This window comes from Tenrec ecaudatus, chromosome 9 (assembly GCF_050624435.1).
Source record: "Tenrec ecaudatus isolate mTenEca1 chromosome 9, mTenEca1.hap1, whole genome shotgun sequence".
In the NCBI taxonomy this organism is placed as follows: domain Eukaryota; kingdom Metazoa; phylum Chordata; class Mammalia; order Afrosoricida; family Tenrecidae; genus Tenrec; species Tenrec ecaudatus.
The window spans coordinates 103372403-103396514 of NC_134538.1; the positions used below are offsets into that span (position 1 = coordinate 103372403).

A 24112-nucleotide genomic window follows, 5' to 3' on the forward strand; every position below is an offset into this window, starting at 1 on the left:
TGCCATTTATTACACTGTGATCCTGAGTGGGTCACTTCCCTTGCCTGTCATCTTTAAAAGACCAGTAATAATGCCCACTTCCTAAGACCAATATACGAGCAGCATAAAATAGCGTAAGAGTCAGATATTCTATCAATGAACATCAATCAGTATCATTGAAACAGGGTTGCTAATAATGACTACAAGTTTAGGTCTTGAATTAAGCTACCCAGGGTCAAACCCTGGCTCTACTGCTTATGAGCTGAGCAAGCTGAGATCATTTATTTGACATCTTTATGTCTCAGTTTCCTCAATAGGACTGCAAACAATATCAGCCTCGTGAGATTTTTATGAAGAACAAATAAGTAGGAATATGTGGATACATTTTTGCAAAGCAATATCTGGGGAGTGCTCAACCCATTTTAGTTATTATCAGCCATTGTTTTATGAGGGAGGTAGAACAACGTGTAGGGGACACAAAGGAATGAGAGATTATACTTGTGTTTGTTCCAGGTGCTAGGTGAAATGACAGAAAGAAATGGAATGAATGAAGGGCAGAGTGGTCCACGAGGAACTGTGGGTGAGGCCTGTGGGTGAGACATGCGGCCTGGGTTGATCGAGTGGCTGAGCTTAAAAAGGTCATTAAACTGAGCCTTGAAATCAGTGGAAAGGCTCAGATGGAAAGGGTGGGAAGAAAACTCATAGACATAAAAATGAAGACAGAAACGCCTCTCTTTTTTAGTACTGTGGAATGGATTCTGGCTCATGGCACCCCATATTGGGCCTGTAAGGTTTCCAGTGGCTGATTTTTCAGAAGGTGGCTAGGCCTTTCTTCCGAGAGACCTTGGGGTGGACCTCCAACCTTTCAGCTCCCAGGTTGTGCACATGAACTGTTTGTACCACCCAGGACCTCCACCTTCCTCCCCTCCTACTGTCTCAGAAAGTCAGCAGAAGCTAGGAACCAGAGACCACCGCTGTGAGACCAGAGACCACCGCTGTGAGACCAGAGACCACCGCTGTGAGGCCAGAGATCACCGCTGTGAGGCCAGAGACTACCGCTGTGAGGCCAGAGACCACCGCTATGAGGCCAGAGATCACCGCTGTAAGTACTTGGCCCCTTTCTCCTGGAGGTTGTTTGCACGTCCTCTGTTGATATCCCTGGTGGCATAGTGGGTTATGTTCTACCCTGTCCTATAGGGTCCTATAGGGTCACCATGAGTCAGAAGTGACTCGATGACAGTGAGCATGGTTTGGGGTTTGGGTCCATATCTCTAATGGTGATTATCCCCAAGTGTCTGGGCTATGCTTTCAGTTGCAAACAAGGATGGAACCTGGGTATGGGTATTGAGGGACCTAAGTCTTCCAAGGGCCTGCACACAAGAGGCGATAGCTTCTCTGAGTTTCAAGAGGAGAGGAAGCAGGTATGTATGTTCCTGAGGCCTGAGATAAGGAAAAAAAGAGAGATACAGGAGATGCTTCGGGCCTAAGATGAGGCCCAGAGCTGGACAGGCTGGTTGGGACCCAGCTACATTGCAGAAATATCCCAATGAAGGTAGGGGCTGTAGGATTTAAAAAGGAGCGGACGGTGACATACTGGACCCTTGGACGGACCAAACAAAGAGTGAGCTTCTCTGAAGGGAGCATTTGGTAAGTTCATAACAGGTGTATTTGATTCTATTTTATTGAGATACATGGTCTGAAGAACAAAGTTTGGGCTCGTTTTGCAGACACTAATCTTTTGGAGAAAATCTGACATTTTAAATAGTCAAAGGATGTCTGACTCACATTCTCACTCCTTGTACCCTCAGTGAGGGATTTTCCCTGAGTGGTCCTCTTTCAAACTCACTCTCACTCGTCAACATGTTTCTCTATAATGCGGACAAAGAGAAGAAGAGGTCAGCGATGCACACACAGGCATCCCTGTACACGCTAATATTAGCCAGACCACGTCTACTGCGCTTGTAGGCCCTGCTGCTGTTTACAAGTGCTGTCAGCTGACCTGGAAAATTTGGGCGCAATTTCCACAACTCGGAACTACACTGACTCTACAGTGCTTACTCGAAAGCTCTTCCAGGCAAGAAAATGGCTGGCCACTTTTCCTTGCCCCTTACCTAGGTGTAGCAGAAGCCAGGAGAACAAAACATTTGGAGTCTCCGATTGGCTATCTCTTTAACCTGATCTGCCAAGTACCAGTCATGAGACTTCAGGGGACTCAATTCCTATCTGTGCCGCAAGGAAAACTGCCCTTGAGATGAGGCAGGGATGTCAGAGGCCATCGCGATTTGGAGTGGAAGTGGAGGAGGGAGAGCCAGGGGGCAAAGGCCGGAAAGGTGTTGGTGAAAACACATCCCCAGCGACACTCTTTTTTTGGCCACAGCAAAGCAGGGGGCGAGGGGGTGGGGTCGGGTTACCGGGAGCGCATCTTCTTGCGTGAATGCCTAATTAACGCCCTGCTGGACGTACATTCACTCCTTGGGACTTGGTGGGTAGCAACAGCATCTTCAGAGCTACGCAGACAGCTCGGCTCTGATATGTAATCACACAGCATCCTTCCCCCTCTGGCGGCAGCCTCCTCCTCCTCCTCCCCCAGCTGGTGGCAGCCAGCTGGTGGCCCAGCGGGTTGCGAGTTTCACTCCCGCTTGCCTTCTGCTCCCCGGGAGGAGACAGGGTGCGGCACCCTGGAACGCCCCTCCCAGCCCACAAGGTGGGCGACCAGGTGACGACCCCACGCACCCTGGCCTCGGGCTCTGGCCGCGGAGCCTACAGACGAGGCTGTAGCCGGGGACAGGGGGCGGGGGGGGGCAACACTGGATGCCGTGGGGCACAGTCGAGTGCGCAGGAGCCCGGGAAGGGGGCGAGGGAAGGGTCAGGTGACTGCGGTCGCGGTCAAAGCCCGGCTCGCTCGGAGCGCCCACGACCCCAGAGCGCGCAGCCCGGGCGAGGGGCGCGGCGGCGACGGCGGCGGCGGCGGGTTACCTGGTGGTGGCCCTGGGCGCGGGCACGGGGCTCCACCAGCGAGGCCGCGGCAGCTCCGCGCGGCGCGGGCAGGATGTGCTGTCTCACGCTGCGCCCGCGGCCGCGGCGGCGCTCCTCCGGCAGCGCGCACTTCCTCTCTCTCCGCGCAGCCTAACACTGACAGCTCCCGGGAGCACCGGGTCCACGGGGCTCGCCCCGCCCCCGGCCCACGCCCCCACGCCCCTCCCCAGGGAGGGCCCCTCCCCGGAGGGCCCCGCCCCCGGCCCACGCCCCACGCCCCTCTCCAGGGAGAGCCCCGCCCCCGGCCCACGCCCCCACGCCCCCACGCCCCTCCCCAGGGAGGGCCCCTCCCCGGAGGGCCCCGCCCCCGGCCCACGCCCCACGCCCCTCTCCAGGGAGAGCCCCGCCCCCGGCCCACGCCCCACGCCCCTCCCCAGGGAGGGCCCCGCCCCCGGCCCACGCCCCCACGCCCCTCCCCAGGGAGGGCCCCTCCCCGGAGGGCCCCGCCCCCGGCCCACGCCCCACGCCCCTCTCCAGGGAGAGCCCCGCCCCCGACCCACGCCCCCACGCCCCTCCCCAGGGAGGGCCCCGCCCCCGGCCGACGCCCCCCACGCCCCACGCCCCGCCAGCGGGAGGGCCCTGGCTCCCTGGCCCACCCCCCGCCGGGGTGTCCGAGAATGGGCGCATCTGACCAGGGCGACAAGGGACCCTGGAAGGTCACCCCTGCTAGCCCTTGGCCTGCAGGACTCACCCCCAAGTTGCTGCCAACGGAGGCGCCTTAGTATTTGGGGAGCTCCTGCAGCAATGTGCATTCCTAGCGGGCTCCAGGTTACCTCCTAGAAACAGAAGGCTCGGACCCTCCACATGGTGACTTAACTCAGTCTGGCTCCATCGGGTCAATTCCCACCCACAGCGACCCTACAGGACTGGGTAGGACCGCCACGGTGGGTTTCTGAGACTGGGTTCCTTTACAGGAGGAGAGAACCCCCAACATTTTCCTGCACAGTGTCTGGTGGGATAGAACTGCTGACCTTGAGACTGGGTCTGAAATGATCCCATTTTACCCAGATTGAGATCAGGGAGCTTGCCACCACAACCTTGGTTTTTAAAATTCTTTCTTTAATAGTCAGGGTAACCATTCCTGGACTCTCCCCAAACTCTTCCCAGAACACCAAGATGCAGAACTGGGGTGTAGGGTTTTAATCCATGGCAGTTCGACACCATTTGATAGTGAATAAACGTTTCCTTCTTTGTCTTGGTCGACTGTTGGGTAGCGGTCCATGGTAGAATGTAAGTTAGTAGAGCACAAGGGCTGCATCGTGTTTACTGTTCTGTTCTCCCCAAACAATTGGTCAGCATTTGACACAGCGTTTATTAATTGACAAATATGACAACAATTTCAATATCACTAATAGATCCAACTATGACTAGAGTCCCCTTCCTATCTAGAAAACGGCCATCACTGTGAGAAGTCCGCCTCCCTAGCCTGCCTATTGTGAGCATATCCTTGGATAAAAGAGGAAGTGACGGAAAATCTCTAGATAGGACGCTTCCACATGACTTCTGTTGAAAATGGTATGAAACACATATGCTGTCATTGCCACATGCTGGATACTCGCCAAACGCCAAACACATTTTCTTTTAAACTTACCGATTATAATGTATCATAGACAATTCCTATCTAATATAAACAGTTAATGTTCTTGGCTGCTAACAGAAATACTGACAGTTTGAGACCACCCTGAGGCACCTCAGAAGAAAGGTCTGGTGACCTAATTCCAAAAATTTAGCCATTAAAAACCCTATTGGGCATAGTTTTGCTGGCACACACAAGATTGCCCTGAGTTATAGTGGACTGGACAGTAGGTTTGTTGTTCTCTGATTCTCAGAAATGCTAACTGTTTTGTTCAGATTCTGTAAATACTAAATGATGGAGCTGGAATCAGAATCTCTGTTCACCTGTTTCCTAGATCATCTGGTATTCTCGTCTCACCAACATGGGATGGTTGACTACCTGCAAAATATCATGCCAGGGGCATCAGGTGATTTAAAAATAAGGGTAATATAGCCCCAAAGAGGCACCATCATGTCGTGACCTGATTGGCAGATTAGCTCTCACCCCTACACTTCAAGTTGACATACGGTTATCTAACTACCATAGCACAGCGGGTGTAAAACAATGTCTTTAAATAAAACATATATATACCTCATCTTCCATTTTGAAGGACGGAATCCAGAGTTTGCAATACAGTTTGAAATGTCACTAAATACTCTTTAAGACAACTTCCAAAATATAACTACACTTATACTATCATCATTATCATTGTAATATAATTGTATTTTAACCACCCATATTACCCACCCCTGCACTTCTGCCTCCATTAAGTTTTGCTCCTTCGCCTTTCACTTCCTTTTAAAGTCTCTTCCAAAGATAATGCTAAGCCAAATGCATGTATTTTAATAATTAATAATAAGACACAGCATGAAAGCTACCTACTCTGGTTGAGAATTTTTCTACATCAAAGGAAATGTTTTGAGCACTCAAAACTATAATAAAAGGCATTCATTAATTATAAAACATATATTAATTATATTATTGAGCTCATATTTCATCATTTTTCCAAATAATCAGAGACGGTTTATGAAGCAGAATGCAGCACCAGGAATGGAGAATGACAGATGTTAAAGCCTTGCTTGCTGAAAGGGAGGAGGACTTGAAGCACCATCCAGGATTGCAGCTCAGGGCAAAGAGAACCAAAATCCTCACAAGTGGACCAACAGGTAACATCATAAAAACAGAGAAAAGACTGCAGTTGTCAAGGATTTCATCTTGCTTGGATCCACAATCAATGCTTAGGGAAGCAGCCAGTCAAGAGATCAAAGGACACATTGCATTAGGTAAATATGCTGCAAAGAGTTCATAGGAATTTTTAATTAAAAGATGAAAATGGGAAATGCACATTTTATTTTTCAACAAAAACTCTGGTAAGCACAAACACCAGTTCACTTCTAAAAAACTGAGAGTCCTAGGAAACCATTTCAGTGAAGTTTTTGTTGTTTTTGTTTTTTCACATTAACTGGAGAAACTGGATACCCTGTAAATAGTTTTTTAAGATTAGGAAATGAAAAATCAGAAGGGGACAAATCAAGACTATAAGATGGGTACTGAATGATTTCCCATCAAAACTTTAGAAAAATTCACCTCATGTGATAAGAGGAATAAGTAGGATCATTGTCTTGATGAAGGATACTCTGGTGACTCTTCCCTGGGCATTTTTCAGCTAGAGCTTTGGCTAATGTTCTCAAAACATTTTCACAATAAGCACCTGTTATTGTTCTCTGCTCCTCTAGAAAGTCAACAAGGAAGATGCCTTGAGCACCCCCCTCAAAAAAAACCCAAAAAACCTGTTTCTAGCCCACTCTTCATTTGTCTGATTTTACCTTGATTGGTATAAATTGCATTGATTGTGTTTTATCTTCAGAACATCCTGGGAAGGCCATGTTTCACTATTTGTTATATTTCCAAGAAATGCTTCAAGATCTTGATCCACCTTGTTTAAATTTTCCATAGAAAACTCTACTGTTTTCTGTAGCTATGTGCAATAGTTTCCCACACTATGCACAATAGTTTGGGAACTCACTGAGCAGAAAGTTCGCTCCATGTTAGTTTTCATTCACAATTGTGTAAGCTTCATCACATGCGATACCTATGATGTTGGATGTTATTCCTGTCGTTCATTTGAGGTCCTTCTCCATTAGGGCATGAACAAGAATGTGGCCCTGCAAATTGATGTGTTAATCTGCCACTGCAGCAACTCATTCTCCCTTAAAATAAGGCACCATTTGGAAACTGCTGCTTTCCTTGGGAACATTGTCTCCAGAAATTTTTCATAAAACGTCAATAATTTTTTAATTATTCCACCCAAACTTCACCATAAATGTGATGTTTGCTCTTGTTTAAATTGTAATAGAATTCATGTTGCTTTGTTAAGGCTTTTTTCAAATTGATGTATTATCTTTCTTAGTCCCTCAAACTTGATCCTGTACAGGCACATCATGAAAAATTACATGAATTTGTTGTGCAAAAAAATCTTCGAGATCCATGCAATTTTCTTTACTACACTTGATCTTAGCCAAAAGGTCGAGAAGCGAATGCACGCATAGTTTTTTATAGAAACATTTTCCGTTGACATTTGAAGGCTCCTTTGTGTGGGAGCAGTATATGAACTAGTACTGTGTGTGTTTACCTTTTTCACGTTAGACTGAGCACTTTGTGATTCTTTATTATTTGTCATAGGAAATTCTTAATATCATTTGACTATTTGCGAAGTGTAGTCAAGGTATTTTATATATGAAGATATGTATGTATAATATATGTATGTATATATATGTATAATATGTGTGTATATTACAGGGTTACAGCCCAGATCAGTTGTACGCTCAACAATTCTTGCACAAATGATGGTGCCTATACTTGATTGCATTCTGAACAGCACTTATCCCACTGTCTCTTTGTGATTTTTATTTCCATTCTTCTTTGTTTTCCAATCCTTTTCAAGTTTGTCCTTGGGCAAACACTACCCTTTTTAAAAAAAATCTCAGACTAGTTGATAATTCTAAGATGTGCATACCTATCTAGGGTTATTGTTCCCTTTATAGACCTGACAATTATTTGGTTGAAAATTGAGCCATGAGGGTTAAATTCATATCCAGACTAGAAGAGTGGCTAAGAGTTCCTTATCTAACCAGCAAGCCTAGTCTTTTTGAGCTTAGCTCCCCTTGTCTTCCACTCTATCTAGGACCTCCTAATGTTATCACTTTTAGAGTGATGAGTACTGCTAGACAGGCACCATCTAGTTCTTTTGATCCCAGGGGTGTGAAGGCTTATGTGCATCTGGTCCATTATCCCACTGAATTAATTGATTTCATGAATCTCTTATTTTGTTCCCTTTTATTTTTTCTTTACAGGGAAAGCACAATAATTATACCCTAGATGACAACTCACAATCTTTTAAAACCTCAATCACTACATGTTTTCCCGCATAATTATCTTCCCATTTATGTTAACTTCATTAAAGAGTTATACTTTTAAAATAATTATAAAATAGATGGATAGGAAGACAAGTGTATAAATCAGGACATGTATAGAGCAGCAGTTCTCAACCTGTGGGTCGCAATCCATTTGGGGGTCAAATGAGCCTTTCACAGTGGTCACCCGATTCATAACAGTAACAAAATTACAGTTATGAAGTAGCAATGAAAATAATTTTATGGCTGGGGGGGTCACCACAACATAAGGAACTATATTAAAGGGTCACAGCATTAGGAAGTTTGAGAACCACTGGTACAGGGGTTATTAACCCAGACGTGAGAGGTAGGTAGGTCTGAATTAAAAACTCATTCCTATGCTTCGCAGCTGTGGATCTTATGCAAATTGTTTAAACACCTTAGGCTTCGGTATTTTCTGTAAATTTGTGATAAAAAATACCCATTGTGTAAGATTATTTATTATAAGAATTAAATGAAACAACATTTTAAAGAATGTAGTACAGTGGTTGGCACATAGTAAACACTAAGCAAGCGTGAGACATTATTATAACATGTAGTGATACATAGAAAAAGACTTAAAGTCAACACAAAAATGTTGGTGGTAAAGCAAACTCAGAACCCACAATACAGCCACCATAGTCATGGTATTTGTGTTGATATTGGTACAATGCAGACAGATAGACCAACGGAGGAGAATTGAGATTGCTTTAGTAAATCCATCTACCTATGGTCAACTGATCTTCAGCAAACAGCTGAAGTACTTTAAATAGGGAAGAAATATTCTCTGTAATGAATAATGCTGACAAACTGAGTATTTTCAGAAAATGAAACAGGGCCCATACCCCATACCATATATAACCCCATACCAAAATATAACTCAAAGTAGTTTAAAAAAATCTACATGTAGAACTATAAAAACTACAATGATCATCAAAGCCAAAGCAGAGGCAAAATTAGGGGTCCTAATATATGCATAAATAGTCATTCAAACATAACTAAAATTTCACAAACAACTATGTGGTAGTTACATAATCTCCTGTCAACTTGCAAAGGGGTGGAGTCTACCTTGTCCATCAGGTCATAGCCAGTGAGGCCTCTGTGTGGGCATGACCTTCACCTTTGAATTCTGAGAACTCCTATCTTCCTCCCTGGAGCTGGGACAGACACTCTTTCTGCTTTGACTCCCTGTGAGACATTCCTGTTGACAAGCAACATGGAACTAAAGGTGACCAGATTTTAACATTGATAAAGCGGGACACCATTGATAAAACTCATATCCTGGCGAAATAGCCACATGGCAGCCAAAAACCATATACCCTAGTTTGTCATGCATTCTTTTAAAAAAAATAGGAACTTTTAAAAAATGCCGCAGGATGTGGGAAAAATTGTTAAAAATCAGGACTGTCCCGCCAAAAGTGGGGCGTCTGGTCGCCTCGACCCCTGCCCGCCTGTAGCTGAAGGAGCCACATAGAGTCCCACGCTAGTGCTAAGGTGCTTTCAGTGCCACTGGATCCACAAGACTTTCTACCCACTGAAAAGTGTGATCTTTCCACCCTCTGTGATCTTCCTGCGCTCAGCGTCATTGTCTGTGTGGTGTGAGTCTGAAGAGGAATTTACAAACTGGCTTCCGACATATGAGCTAATATCGACTTCTGGACTTGGCAAGGATGTTTTCTTAATATAAACTTACTCCTTGATATAATGTTCTCTTATACACATATGCGGGTCTATAAATTTGTTTCTCTAGTAAATCCAGACTAACACAAACTAGACAGATGAGCTATCCCTAACAATCAAGCACCTATAGTCCTCAAAATATTTCTCCAAGAGAGTAAGAAGAGAAGCTACAGGGGGGAAATGGCGACCATATATCCAAAATATGAAATAATTTCTAGAATTTATAGAAGCGTTACTACCTTAACAACAAAAAGACAATCCAATGGAAAGAAATAAGGAAAACATGAGCATAAACTTTACCAGAAAAGACATTCAGGGGGCCCCCAAACACATGCAAATAATACTAATGATCATTATACTCATTAGACAGTGTTGTCGTTGTTGTTGTTGTTAGATGCTGTCAAGTTGGATTGAATTCATAGCAGCTCTATGCATTGTTTGTATGGATAAACATAGTATCTGCATCTTTATCCAAATGGATCTAAATGTTAGGACAGAATCAGAAACTATGGCATATTGCTAGAGACCTTCAGTTGGCAGAAATCCATTAGTCAAAGCCTATGAACACGGTTTATATGCCTACGGTATTGTTGTTTGGTGCCATCCACTAAGTTCAACTGACTGAAACACTGACGTGTCCTGCTCCATCCTCACAATCTTTATGTTGTAGCCCATTGCTGCAGCCGCTGTGTAAATCCATCTTGTCGAGGGTCTTTTACAGTGCCCTTCTACTTTAACAATCACGATGTCCCTCCCCACCAGCTATTTGAACATATGTACAGTTTATAGGGTTCCAGTCACTCTGCACCTTTTCCAGCACTTGTTTTCTGCTTTGTTTTGTTTTTTAATTGGGTGGTCATTATGGGTATAAGATGATAGCTTATCGTTGCTTTCTTGGTATCTACTAGTGATCATGAGCCATTTTTCATGTTTTTTAGCCATCTGGGTATCATTTTTAGTGAACTATCTTTTCATGTCCTTTTACCTACTTTTTAATTAGGTTATTAATTTTTTCCCTTCTTGATATATTACATTTACTATAGATTTTAGCCATTAGCCCCTTGCTTGTTGTGCAATTGCTGAAGACTCTTTTCCCATTCAATGAGTTCTCTTTTTACTCTTTTAATGAAGTCTTTCGATGCACATATGTGTCTTCTTTTGAACATACCCCTGTCATCATTTTTGTCTTCTACTGTGTGTGCATCCTTGTTATGTTTATAGTATTTTTATACCCTGCAATAGGGCCCTTAAGCATGATGATCTCTATAGCTCTGGGATTTACATTTAAATCTTTGCTCCATCTTGAGTTCATTGTACGTGCGGTGAGACAGGGGTCTTGTTTCATGCTCCTCCCAATAGAGATCCAATTTTGGAGCACCATTTGTTGAAGAAGGTATCTATTTCTCATTTAATATTTTTTGGCCCTTTGTTGAAGATCATTTGTCTGTAGATGGGTGAATTTATTCTTGGGTTCTCTATGCTCTTCCATTGATCTATGTATCTATCACCATGCCAGAAGAGGAAATATTATTTCTGGGGCTGTATGGGTTTTGAGATTGAGTGCTGTGACAACTCCCTAAGAATTTCTTTGCTTCCCCTCCGTCTCTTATCTCTCCATAAAAAAGTTAGTAGTTTTTCCATTTTTTAAAAGAGTCTAGTCAGATCTGGATTGGAATTGCATCTTATCTATAGATTGCTTGTCTTGGTATCGACATTTCACAACAACAGTAAGCCATCCTACTCATGAACATAGACCATTCTTCCACTTACGTAGGTCTCTTTTGTTTTCTTGCAGTAGTGATCTGTAGTTTTCTCTGTAAAAGTCTGTTGGCTCACTGGTTAGGCTTATTCCTATGTATTTCACCTTTTGTGCACCCATTGTAAGTGGTGTTGCTTTCCTGACCACTCTCTCAGAGCTCTTTGTTACTATGCAGGAATCTGACTGATTTTTGTGTATTTAGTCTTGTATCCAGACATATTCCAAATATTTTCATTGTTTCCAAATATTTTTTGTTGTCTTTGGGATTTTCTAAAAATAAAATAATAATTTTGAATGATGATACTATTGTTAATAAAAAATATCTCTCCCCCATACCCCTCTCTTTCTCCTTGTGTGTTCATTTTCAGAATATCTGGAGGCTTACAGAATAGTTGATAATTGGCTAAACTAGTAATTTCCACTTATGGTGATGGAAATTTGGCAGTAAGTATTGGTAATAGTTATAAAGCCTGATTAACTTAATTGATGTAACTAAATTATAATGTGAAAGAAGTTAAATTGGCAAATATTGTGTCATATGTATTTCATAATAAAACTATTTCCTTTAGTTGTTTTTCATGCTTTAAATATTTTCATTTCTACATGATTAATGATAGAATAATTATAGGACAAAAATTAAGATTTAATTTAGAGAAAAGGGCTCAAAAATTAGATTCTGATTCTGACATCAGACATTGTAGAATGAGGTGGACATGATTTCTCCCAGAAAAAAAATTTTTTTTAAGAAACCCAATATGCTTTGGAATTCAAAGGGCTACTGAGGTTACATAATTAGTCAATTCATGGACTTCATTAGAAAATGAGCAAATGTGTCAACTCTAAATTACTCCTTCATGAATGGATAAAATCCCGATGAGCAATTAAATCTGAATGCCTTTGGGCAAAATACTTAAAATGCTTTGGGAAAAATGGATTTAGGGGATTTCAGACATTTAATTGGGGCTTTACATCCAAGGAGATATAGCTGAGAGACTTCAGGCTGAGGGTTATGATAGAGTGGCTTGCTCTTTGGGCATTTATCAACAGCCCTGAAGGAATTTTGTGATATTGCATAAACAGGGCAGAGGACAACAGGACATATGACTGGCTAAGAGACCAAATTCCAATAAGAGGTTTGCCTGTCAGCACAGCTAATAAAAGGTTGTTCTAACCAAACAATTGTGTCTTCAACATTTCTGATCCTGAATGGTAACTTATTAACTTCCCTAATAAAGTCTATATATGTGAATATGATCTGTGAGTTTTGTGTGGCCATTACAATGAATTGCCAAACCTAACTGAGAAATAGAGATTGGAATGGAAGCTTGGTCCACGAATTTGTTAGGAAGGTTAAAGGGTGGAGGCATAGCTGGCCCCTCCTTCAGAGGAATGGGCCATGGGTTGATGTTGAGTTTGATTGTACTTCACACTGGTCAAGTCAGAGGAAAGCAGATGCGATTTTCATGACCTTTGTAGACCAACCCGAGGATCTGGGACTCATCAGCCTCCACAAAGAAGCACTGGTGGCATAGTGGGTTAATTGCTGGGCTGACAAGGTCAGCTCTGAAGGAGGAAAAAGACTATCTGGTCCTATGAAGATTTACAGAAGCAGAAGCCCAAAAGTAGACTTCTACTCTGTACTCTGTCCCATAGAGATTTTATGAGTCTGAATCAAACCAGCAGTGAGTTGGCCTTGGTTGTTGTTTTTTTTGAGAACATCAATTGCATTAACCATTTTCTTTTTTCTTTCTTTGTTTTTTAATAATTCGTTTTACCTGGGGCTCTTACATCTCATAACAATCCATTCATCAATTGTATTAAAGACAGTTATAATATGTTGACATCATCATTTTCAAAACATTTTCTTTCTGCTTGAGCCCTTGGTATTAGCTCCTCTTCTTTTTCCCTTCCTCCCACACCCTCCCACTCTTATGGACCCCTGCTAAATGATAAATTATTGTTATTTTGATATCTTACACTGTCCGCTGTCTCCCTTCACCCACGTTTCTGTTGTTCGTTCCCCTCGAAGGGGGTGGTCCTCGATTATTGTAGTAGGTTCCCATTTCATCCCCTTCTCCCCTGAGCACCCTCCTCCCCTCATGGTATTGCACATCAAACTCCCTTTGCTGTTCCTGAGGGTTTTATCTGTCCTGGATTCTGTGTGTTGAGAGCTCCTATCTGTTCTGGTGCACATGCTCCAGTCTAGCCAGATTTGTAGATAGAACTAGGGTCATGTAGTGCAGGGGTGGGTGGGAGTGGAAGCATTAAAGAACTATAGGACTGTTGTGTGTCATCAGTGCTGTGCTGCACCCTGGCTGACTAGTTACTTCCTTGTGAGGATATGTCCAATTGTCTACAGATGGCCTGGGTCTCCTCTCTGCATCATTTGCATCAATTTATTTGTTTGTTTTGGGTCTTCTGATGCCTGACACGTGATCCCATTGACACTTCATGATCACACGAGCTGGTGTGCTTCTTCCATGTGGGCTTGTTGCTTCTCGGCAAGATGGCCACTTATTTAACTTCAAGCCTTTAAGACCCAGACACTATATCTTTTAATAGCCAGGCACCATCAGCTTTCTTCACCACATATGCTTATTGCACCCATTTTGACTTGAATGACTGTGTCAGGAAGGTAAGCACCACATATTATCAGGTTATTAGAACAAAGTGTTCTTGCATTGATGAAGTACTTGAGTAGAGACCCAATGCATGTCTGTTACCTTAATACTTAACATTTAAATATATGTAGATAGACCTATATCCCTATTAATATATTTACATATGTGCATGCCTATATTTGTATCCCTATGAGTGTCTTTTGCCACTTAGTTCTTTCCTCTATTTCTTTTTACTGTCCTCCTGTCCCACTATCATATTCAACCTTCATTTGACTCTCAGTACATTCTCTTGCCTACATTGCACCAGTGTTATGTTAGTTTCACAGAAAGAGTTTGGGAGTTTTCTGTCTTTTTCTATGCTCTGGAAAAGTTTGTTTAGGTTGGTGTCAGTTCTTCCCTGAATGCTTGGTAAAATTCTCCTGCGAAGCCATCTGGCCCAAGGAATTTTTTAGTTGGTATTTCCATGATAACCTTGTGTATTTCCTTTATTGCTCTGAGTCTGTTGAGGTTCGTGATGTCCATCAGTGGTAGTCTAGGGAGGGATTATCTTTCCAAGTATTTGTCCATGTCTTCCACATTGTTGAATTCATTGGGGGTACTGGCCTTCATGGTACTATGTAATGAGCCTTTTAATTTCATTAGGGCCCATTATAATTTCCCCTGTTTCATCCTCCATCCTGACTGTTGATATCTGCTCTTTCCTTTCTTGGGTTAGGGTTGCCAACAGTCTATCAATTCTGGTAATCCTTTCAAAGACCCAGCTTATTTTGCTGCATTGATATTTTGCATAATTTTCTTGTTTTCCCACTCATTTATTTCTCCCCTGATTTTATTATTTATTTTATTTTGCTATTAGTAGGATTGTCCTGTTGACACCGCTCTAATTTCTGTAGGTTTTCTTCCAGCATATCAATCATAACTCTCTCTTCCTTTTTCATGTGTGTATTTTTTGCTATTAAACATTGTCCCATAACTGCTTTTGCTATATCCCAAAGGTTTTGGTACATTGTATTCTCATTCTCATTGGTTTCTAAAAACTTCCTGATTTCATCTCTGATCTAGATCAATACCCACTCATTTTGCAATAGAGAATTATTCATCCTCCAAGTGTTTGCTCTTGTTTTCTTAATCTTCTTTTTGTTGATTTCCAGCCTTATGGTATAGTGGTCCTAGAGGAAAGGCTGGCGACCATGTGTTTGAAATTTCCTAGGCTTGACTTGTGTCCCAGCATGTGGTCTATCTTTGAGTATGTGCCACCTGGGCTTCAGATCAATGTGAATATTTTTTGCGTTTTGGTAGAGAGCTCTGAAAATGTTTATCAGGCCAAGGCACCTAATTGTAGAGTTTAGTTCTGTAGCTTCCTTTTTAAGCTTCTTCCCCTGTGGTCTATCTTTCTCAGAGAGCAGTGTAGTAAAGGTGTGTTATAGTCACCTACTATGAATGTTGAGGCAGTGATTTCTTTATCTTTTAGAGTGTTTCATTGACGAATTTCTCGTTCTTTCATTGGGTGTGTAAATGTTTATTGTGCTCAATGGTTGTTGCTCTACTGCTCCCTTGAGCATTATATAGAACCCCTCCTTACCTCTTGTTATGACTTGCACCTTGAGATCAATTTTGTCAGAGAGTAGGATCGCAATCCCTGCATATATATATATATATATAATTTTATTGTGGGCTCTTACAACTCTTATCACAATCAACATATATATCCATTATGTCAAACACTTCTGTACATATATTGTCATCATCTTTTTCAAAACATTTTCTTCCTACTTGAGCTCCTGGCATCAGCTCCTCATTTCCCCCTCCCTCCTCCACTCTCCTTCCCCAATGCCCCATTGATAATTTATAAATTCATCTTCTTTTTTTTTTCATGTCTTAGACTGCTGTCTCATTTCACCCACTTTTCTGCTGTTTGTCCCCCTGGGATGTGGGCCATATGTTGATCATTGTGATTAGTTCCCCCTTACTCCCCTCACCCCTTACACTCCTAGTATGGCTGTTCCCTTACTGGTCTTGAGGGGTTTATCTGTTCTGGATTCCCTGTGCTGAGAGATCTTATCTGTACTAGCATACGTGTTCTGGTCTAGTCAGATTTAGATAGAATTGGGGTCATGATAGTGCAATGGGAGGGGGGAAGCATTAAAGAACCAGAGGAAGGTGATATATTTCAGTGATGCTATACTGCACCCTGCCTAGCTCTTCTTTTCCTTGTGACTATTCTCACAGGGGGTATTCAATTGACTGCTCATGGTCTTTGCATCTCCACTCTGCCCTCCCCTTCATTCCCATTGATATGCTTTTTGTTTGTTTTGTTTTGAGTCTTTGAAGCTTGATACCTGATCCAATCAACACCTCATAATCACACAGGCTGGTGTGCTTCTTCCATGTGGGCTTTGTTGCTTCTCAGCTAGATGGCCGCTTGTTTATCTTAAGCCTTTAAGACCCCAGACACTATATCTTTTGATAGCCTGGCATCATCAGCTTTCTTCATAATATTTGCTTATGCACCCATTTTGTCTTCAGCGATTGTGTCGGTGAAGGTGAATATCACAGAGTGCCATGATAGTAGAACAAATGTTTAACAACTTGTCCTTGCATTGAGGGACTACTTGAGTGGAGGCCTAATTTCTATCTGCTACCTAATACTTTATAAAGAAATATATGCTCTATTCCCCTGTCATTGGATATCAATGTATTTACATACATACATACCTGAATTTAGACCTCAATAACTGTCCTATGCCTCCCAGTTCTTTCCTCTATTTCCTTTTACATTATTCCAGTCCCACTATTATGATTTCCCTTCATTCGGGTTTTGATAATTCCTCTCAGGTATATTGCCCTTGATTGAGTCCCCCACCCCTCAAGTATCCTATGTCCACCTCGCCATCAATTTCAGATAACTTATTTTTCCCTTGTTCCTGGATTTGTTGGTATCTCCCTCCTTTCCCCCCATCTCTCCCTCTCTTGGATGCCCCCAGAACCATCAGTCCCATTGTTTTCTCCTCCATATTGTTCATCTGCCTATCTTGTCCAGATAGACACACATAGACAATAATATGTGCAAAAACAAAGCAGAGCAAAACATAACTAAAAAAAAACACAAAAAAATCAACAATCGCTAATACAAAATAAAAGAAGAAAGAAAGAAAGGGAAAAAAAAACAACAACAGCAAAAACGGAAAAGCCCTCAAACAATTCCAGGTCTGTTCATTGATCTTTATGAATGTTTTCCAGTTGAGCCTGCCCTGGCCCCCAAGCCCACCTTTGGCATTCCTTGGGGACTTCGTTGTTTTGCGCCCCTTGCTTCTCCGCTGTACACCCTTAGTGTTCACCCTCCAGTGCAGTGGGTTCAGATCAGGCACATCTCCCACACCATGTCCCCAATGCTGTCCCTGTAGTTTGACTTTGGGGTGGCCTTGCTGACTGCTCTATTGGCAACCCCTGGTTTTTTTAATTGCTCTTTGCTTGGTGTGTTTTTATCCAGCCTTTGATTCTCAGCCTAATTTTGTCTGCCAGCTTGAGCTGTGTCTTTTGTAGGTAGCAGATAGATGGGTGTGTTTTCTAAGCCAGTCCGCTAGTCTTTTTTAATGGGTGTGCTCAGTCCATTGATATTCAGAATTATAACATCCATCACTCGACTCTGTGATTTCATCTTGTACCTTTTATGTTGGGTGTTACTTGTCAGTACATTGTGCAAATAACTTGTGGCTCATTCTTGCCTTTTTTTCACCATTGAGTCAGTGTTATTTTGGGGGGCTGTTTTCAATGTGTTCACCTCTGGGTGGAGTTGCTTTATGTGTTGGTCTCCAATTTGTCCTTGGTGAGTGTTGCTCTTCTTACCACACTGGGTTGGCAAGCATTTTTGGTAGTGCTGGGTTTCTTTTAATGTATTCTTTGAGTTTTTCCTTGTCCCGGAAGAATCTTACTTCTCTGTCTATCTTGATAGAAAATTTGGCTGGTTAGATGATTCTTGTGTTTGTAGAGTTTTCTTTCAATTTTTGGAAGATGTAACTCCATTCATTCCTCTTCTTCATGGTGCCTACTGATAAGTTTGATCATATTCTTATTTGGGTACATTTATAGGTGACTGCCTTTTTTTCCCCAAATACTCTCATGATTTTCTCCTTTATTTCCAAGTTGGATAGTTTAATTATTATGTGCCTTGGTGAATTCTTCCTTGGATTCAGTCAACCTGGTTGCCTGATGCTGATTCATTAAGTTAGGGAAGTTTTGCTCTAGGAATTCCCTGACTATTTTTGCTGTTGACTTCTTTGTTGTGTATAGTTCTAGTAGCCCAATTATTGTGATGTTGTTCCACTTCATTGCATCCAACATAGTTATCAGGTTTACTTCGGCTTCTTTGATTATCTTGTTTGACTGTCTTTCTCATTTGTTGAAGTCTGCCTGGTTATCCTCAAGGTCACTGATACAATTCTGTTTCTTCTAGTTCTGTTGGTGAAGCTTGTTAACTTCTTATTTGCTTTTGTTACCTTGTCCCTTAACTCTTCCCTTTGGTGCTTCACCCTTAGCTCCTGTATGCATGGCCTTTATCTCCCCTATCATTTCATCATTTTCCTATAATGCTTCTCACATATCCGGTATGACTCCAGTCAGCATTCTGAAGATTTCTTACTGTGGTAGCTCAACCTCTGCTTGTTCTAAGCACAGTGCTAGATTCAGAACCTCCTCTGACAATGCATTTCATTTCTTCTGATTTTTCAGTGAAGTTGTTGAGACAGTTTGCTGTCTGCATGCCGTTTTGGAGGAGGTTGGTGCTATTTTCCAGGGAGTCAAAGAGCCTTGGGTTCTGCCTTTGTGAGACTGGTAGGAATGAGTCTGTGGGCTGGCTATAGCCAACTGTCTTGGAGCGTTGGGCTACTTTATCTCATTAGGGCTTTACTCATCTTAGACAGCTGGGATTCCCTATTTGGAGGGCAGGTCTGGTGGTCCTCTCAGGGCACACAGGCTGGGGCATTGCAAGCAGTGAGCATATCTAGGGAAAGCCCCACTGCCACAGGGTGAGGTGCCAGGCAATGGAGAGGGGAGCTGCAGGGCTGGGGATGGGGTACCAGGCAATGGTGGGGAGAGCTGCTACAGCCGCAGGTGATCAAAATTTCTGTAGGCGGACTGCAGACAGGGTTAGTCATGGCCACTGGGGCCGAGGGTGGATGGTGGGAAGGACCAGTTGCCATGTGGGTGTCCAGACACAGTCGTGGGGTACTCAGTAGGGCAGGTGGCTATCTCCAGGTGTGGTGATCAGGCTGGGGGGGGGGTGTCAATCGGCAGGCGGTGGCCACGGTGGGGTCTGTTTTTGTGGGTTTGCAGGACTCATTTCACTTCCCTGAATGTCCCGGTTGTCCTCATGGACACCAGGTTCATGGATCCCCGTGGAGCCCCCTTGTGGGTTGTTTACCTGGGAACCATCTTGCTCCTTCTGTGAACTGCTCGTCTCAGTTCGAGGTCCCCCAAGCAAACCAGCTCTTACATGTCAGCAGCCTGCTCTTCTTGGGTACATTTGGGAAAACGGTACTGAATGTCCTCCCTCTCGGGGTGAGAAGGAAAAGCACCCGTCACCATTTTATGGGCCATTTCTGTATTTCACTGGCACTCATTGATCTTTCCTCTTAGTAAGCATTTCCGTTGTGTCCTATTTCAGGGATTTTGTACTGCTAGGCATTAGGTTTAGTAGGTACCACATCTGCCTGTTGGCTCGAATTATTTCCTTTACTTACAGTCTCTTGCATTATCCAGTTTTCCTGATAGCCTGTATAGATTATTACCTGATTCTCTCCAAGACCACCCAACTTCTATTTAAGTGCCAACAATTATTTTATTTACTTGCAGCAATTCTAATTTGGGTTTTGGTCCTTGCTTGTGTTTTGGGAGATCCGGGTATCTGCCAGAGTCTGAGGGCGCAGGATGCCTATCCTTACCAGTGTCTGTTCTACGTCAGTGCACAGAGCTTCTGGGTCTCCTCCTCCGTGGTGCTGGTCTTAGGTCCTTGGTACAGGCAATTAGGATAACGTCCTGCGTGAATGAGGCTGTCCAGTATTTCCCTTTTCCATCCTACTCCGAATATAACAAACTGCTGCTCAAGCTCATGGTCTGTTTTCTTGGTACTTGGCTGTCCTTTGTACTTCTCCAAGTCATCATCCAGTAGTTTAAAGTACAGATCCCAGCCTACATTGAGACAAACATTCCTTGGTTGTACTTTGTCAATAGTTTTCTCATTGCTACATTGTATTGGTTTAATTATCACACGCTCAATTTAAGAGATTTCACATTACCCGTGGACTCCTCTGTGAGCTGGAAATGATCATTCATTCCACTTACGATTCATACTCTGGAGAAAGTGGAAAAGCTGATATCAATAATAATTTGTTAATATGTTGCCATGTTAAAACGAATCATAAGAGTCATAACTTTACAGAATGAGGAAGTGGGATGTGTGAAGTGCTGAGTTACATCCCGGTCTGGTGAGTGCCTGAAGAACGGATTCCTAACAACTCAAAGAGTTGAATTGAAGCTCCCCCTGCTCCACCTTCCAGACTTACCGAGGTGTCTTTCATTAAACAGTGTTTTCTTTCCAAAACAAAAACATCACAATAAAATGTTTTTATCAGAAGTGTTTATTACCAATATTAGTTACTAACACAAACATGGAAGTGGAGTGAGATGATATTTGGGTGTGATATATATATGTACTTAATCTGAGAATCACCATCAACTTTAAGATATGAGCCTAATAAACATTTTTCTCCTATTCAGATCAATAAAACCACTACTATTTTCTTTTAACAACAGAGAAAGTCCTCTTGCAGCAGGGTCCTGAAGTTGGCTGCTCTCAAACTTCTCTCTTCTGGCCATCGGGTCTGCCCCCCACACCTCCCGCGGTTCCGGGGCACCTGGTCCAAGGGATGTGTTTGCTGCTTTTCAACCAGCAATCGCCATGAAACTACATTTTGTTCCTATCCAGTGGAGGCTATAGAAGGCATCCCGGATGGTGCAGCCATGTTGGCTGGTGGTTTGGGCTGTGAGGCACTCCAGAGGACCTCATAGGAACTTTACTGAAGACAGGCGTAAAAGGGCTCACTGCAGTCAGCAACAACGCAGGGGCTGAGGACTTTGGCCTGGGCCTTTTACTTCAGCCCAAGCAGATAAAATGCATGGTTTCTTCTTAGGTGGGAGAACATGCAGAATTTGAACGTCACTATTAGCTGGGGAACTGGAAGTAGAGCTGACACCTCAGGGCAAGCTTGCAGAGAGGATTCGGGCTGGTCGGGCTGGAGTGCCTGTATTTTACACTAGCACAGGGTCTGGGACCCTGACACAGGAAGGAGGGTCACCAAGCAAATACAGCAAAGATGGCAGCGTCACCACTGCCTGCAAGCAAGAAAGGCGAGGGAGTTCAACGGTCGGCACCTTCTGTTGGAGGAAGCAATTACAGGGGATTTTGTTCTGGTGAATGCCTGGAAGGCAGACTGAGCAGGAAACACGACTTTCAGAAAAAGTGCAAGGAATTTCAATGTGCCCATGTGCAAAGCTGCAGAAACCACAGTGGTAGAGGTGGAAGAAATTGTGGTCATTGGCTCTTTTGCTCCAGAAGACATCCGTATTGCTAAGATCGATGTACAGCGCCTTATAAAAGGAGGAGCATGTGGAAAGGATCGAGCGTCTTTCAATCCGGTAAGGGGAAGGCCGAAAAACCAGATCTGGCAAAGCTGGAGATAGATAACACAAGGGAACGTATCATCCAGCGGGCAGCTCTGGAATTTGAAGACGGCATGTTTGGGAATCTGGGCATAGGAATCCCTCTCGTAGCCAGCAACTTTTTCAATCCAAACAACTCTTCAGCTTCAAAGTGAAAACGGAGTCCTGGGTTTGGGGCTACAGTCATTGAAAAATGAAGTTGATGCAGTCTCATCAGTGCAGGCAAGGAAAGAGTTACTGTTCTTCCAGGAGCTTCTTATTTCTCCAGTGATGGGTCATTGGCAATGATTAGAGGTGGCCTTGTAGATTTAACAATGCTGGGAAAATACAGGTTTCCAAATCTGGTGACCTGGCAAACTGGATGATACCTGGGAAAATGGTAAAGGGCATGGGCGGTGCTATGGATCCAGTGCCCAAACCAAAGTGGCAGCCACCATGGAGCATTCTGCAAAGGGCAATGCACATCAAATTATGGAGCAGTGTACATTGTCGCTGACCGGAAAACAATGTGTCAACCGCATCATTACTGAAAAGGCCGTATTTGATGTGGACGAGCAGAAAAGGCTGACTCTGATTGAGCTCTGGGAAGGCCCGGCGGTGGCTGACATCAAGAAGAACATTCGGTGTGACTTTGTGGTTTCACCAAAGCTCATGCCAATGCAGCAGAGCACAGCGTGAAATGTACCACAAATGTTTGTCCCAGGATGTGTGCGCTGCTGTTTCCTCCCCAGTGTAACCGCATAGCATTCAGTTGAAAGGACACCAATAATCACATTTGTCTAATTAACAAGCCATTTTGCCTAGTTGTCTTCTAATATCTCCAGCATTATAGGCTTTGTTCTTGCAAATATGCTACAGCATTTTAAGGGATAACCTATAAAGTTTTCTTATTTCATAAGTGTTGTTGAGAAGGCTCTCTTAATAATTGGTGCTCCCACGATGTATTTTCACCTTTTGTGGTCCATAATTAAATCATATGCAATTTTATATTAAAAACAATATAATTATATGTACGTCTTACTGATTTTGTTCCTCCAGAGAACCCAGCCAAAGACAGAAATGTTTTTCTTGTGTGCTAATTGATTTTAATGCTAACATTATAAATAAATAACGTTTTGTTCATTAATTTCCTATAAGAAACCCTGCTGATGCTGTGGCTACACACGGCTGTGATCTGCGGGGCCAGCAGTTCAAAACCACCAGGGGATCCACTGGAAGAGGGTGGGACTTTCTACTACCATGCGGAGTTACAGTCTTGGGAACTCACAGGGCTGTTCTACCAAGTTCTAAAGGGTTGCTATGAGTCAGCATCGACTCAATGGTAGTGAGTTTTTAAATCTTCCCCTTTACTAATGAATCTTACATTTTAAAATTAGGCTACATTGTTGGAAATCATCTGGTCAATAATGTGAACTATATGATCCTTCAGGAAGAATTTCACTTGAATTCTTAGCAGATGTAGGAGAGTAGAACCTAGAGGTGGTGATAGCACCCCTCACTGCCCACCTGACCTCCTCCTTCACTAGCATGAAGGGTGCCCCCTAGAGAGAGACCGGGGCAGTGTATGTTTTCAATTCCAGAGAAGACCATAGTGTATCATTATAGGATCCCTGGGGAGGAATACATTCACAGCTGATTGCATTTCAATGAGACCAGTGTGGCATAACAGCTATGTAAGTGGTGTATGTGGGATGTGTTGTCCTGGAAGAGAGGACGATGCTTGAACTTATGTTGGAAGTGAGAAGACAAAATCGTCTTCATTATGACTCCAAATTGATCCTCCATAGAGTAAGGAAATACACTATTTCACTCATTCATAGCTATCATTTCTAATGTCTAAACTGTAGATGGTCACCATTGCCAACTGATCATATGTCCAACTGATAATAAGATGTAATCAATCATTGGGTGTTTAAGAAGTTTAAAAATAAAGTCTTACAATGTCAATTTCTGTTTTTAACTGATATCTGTTACTGAAATAGTCTTCCTGGTATATAAATGTCTCGTAGGAACACACAATGGATATTTATCATAAAACAAGTATAAATCAAGGGAAAAATCAAAAGAAGTATAATAATCCATTATCTCATCAACCAGAATCAAAACTTACCAAACTTACTGCAACGAACTGAATCAATTCCAATTGATATCAACCCTCCAGGACAGGGTAAAGCTGCCTCTGGGGGCACCCTTTATGTTGCTTTGGATTTGAACTTGGTTGGGGATATGGGACCCACTTTTGACCTGTACTCCCAGAGGCCATCCCACACCTAGTTAGCTTACATAGCTCTCTGTATGTCCACATATGGATTATGATTTGCAATGACTATTATTG

The 24112-nt window shown here is 43.0% G+C and overlaps 1 protein-coding gene and 2 pseudogenes across 2 annotated transcripts in view; 2 read left to right on the top strand and 1 right to left on the bottom strand.

Moving 5' to 3' along the window:
- Positions 1-3131, bottom strand: part of DYNC1I1 (dynein cytoplasmic 1 intermediate chain 1) — a 351049-nt gene extending 347918 nt beyond the window's left edge. Inside the window, exon 1 of one of the 2 annotated variants that reach the window (XM_075558388.1) lies at positions 2956-3131. The gene's annotated coding sequence lies outside the window, so the exon portion shown is untranslated. The remainder of the gene's footprint in view (positions 1-2955) is intronic. The other variant, XM_075558387.1, reaches the window with a different exon arrangement.
- On the top strand, positions 1254-20452 carry LOC142456067 (putative G-protein coupled receptor 160; annotated as a pseudogene).
- A 59-nt stretch (positions 20453-20511) lies between these two features.
- On the top strand, positions 20512-22455 carry LOC142456068 (succinyl-CoA:3-ketoacid coenzyme A transferase 1, mitochondrial pseudogene; annotated as a pseudogene).
- The last annotated feature ends 1657 nt before the right edge of the window (positions 22456-24112 follow it).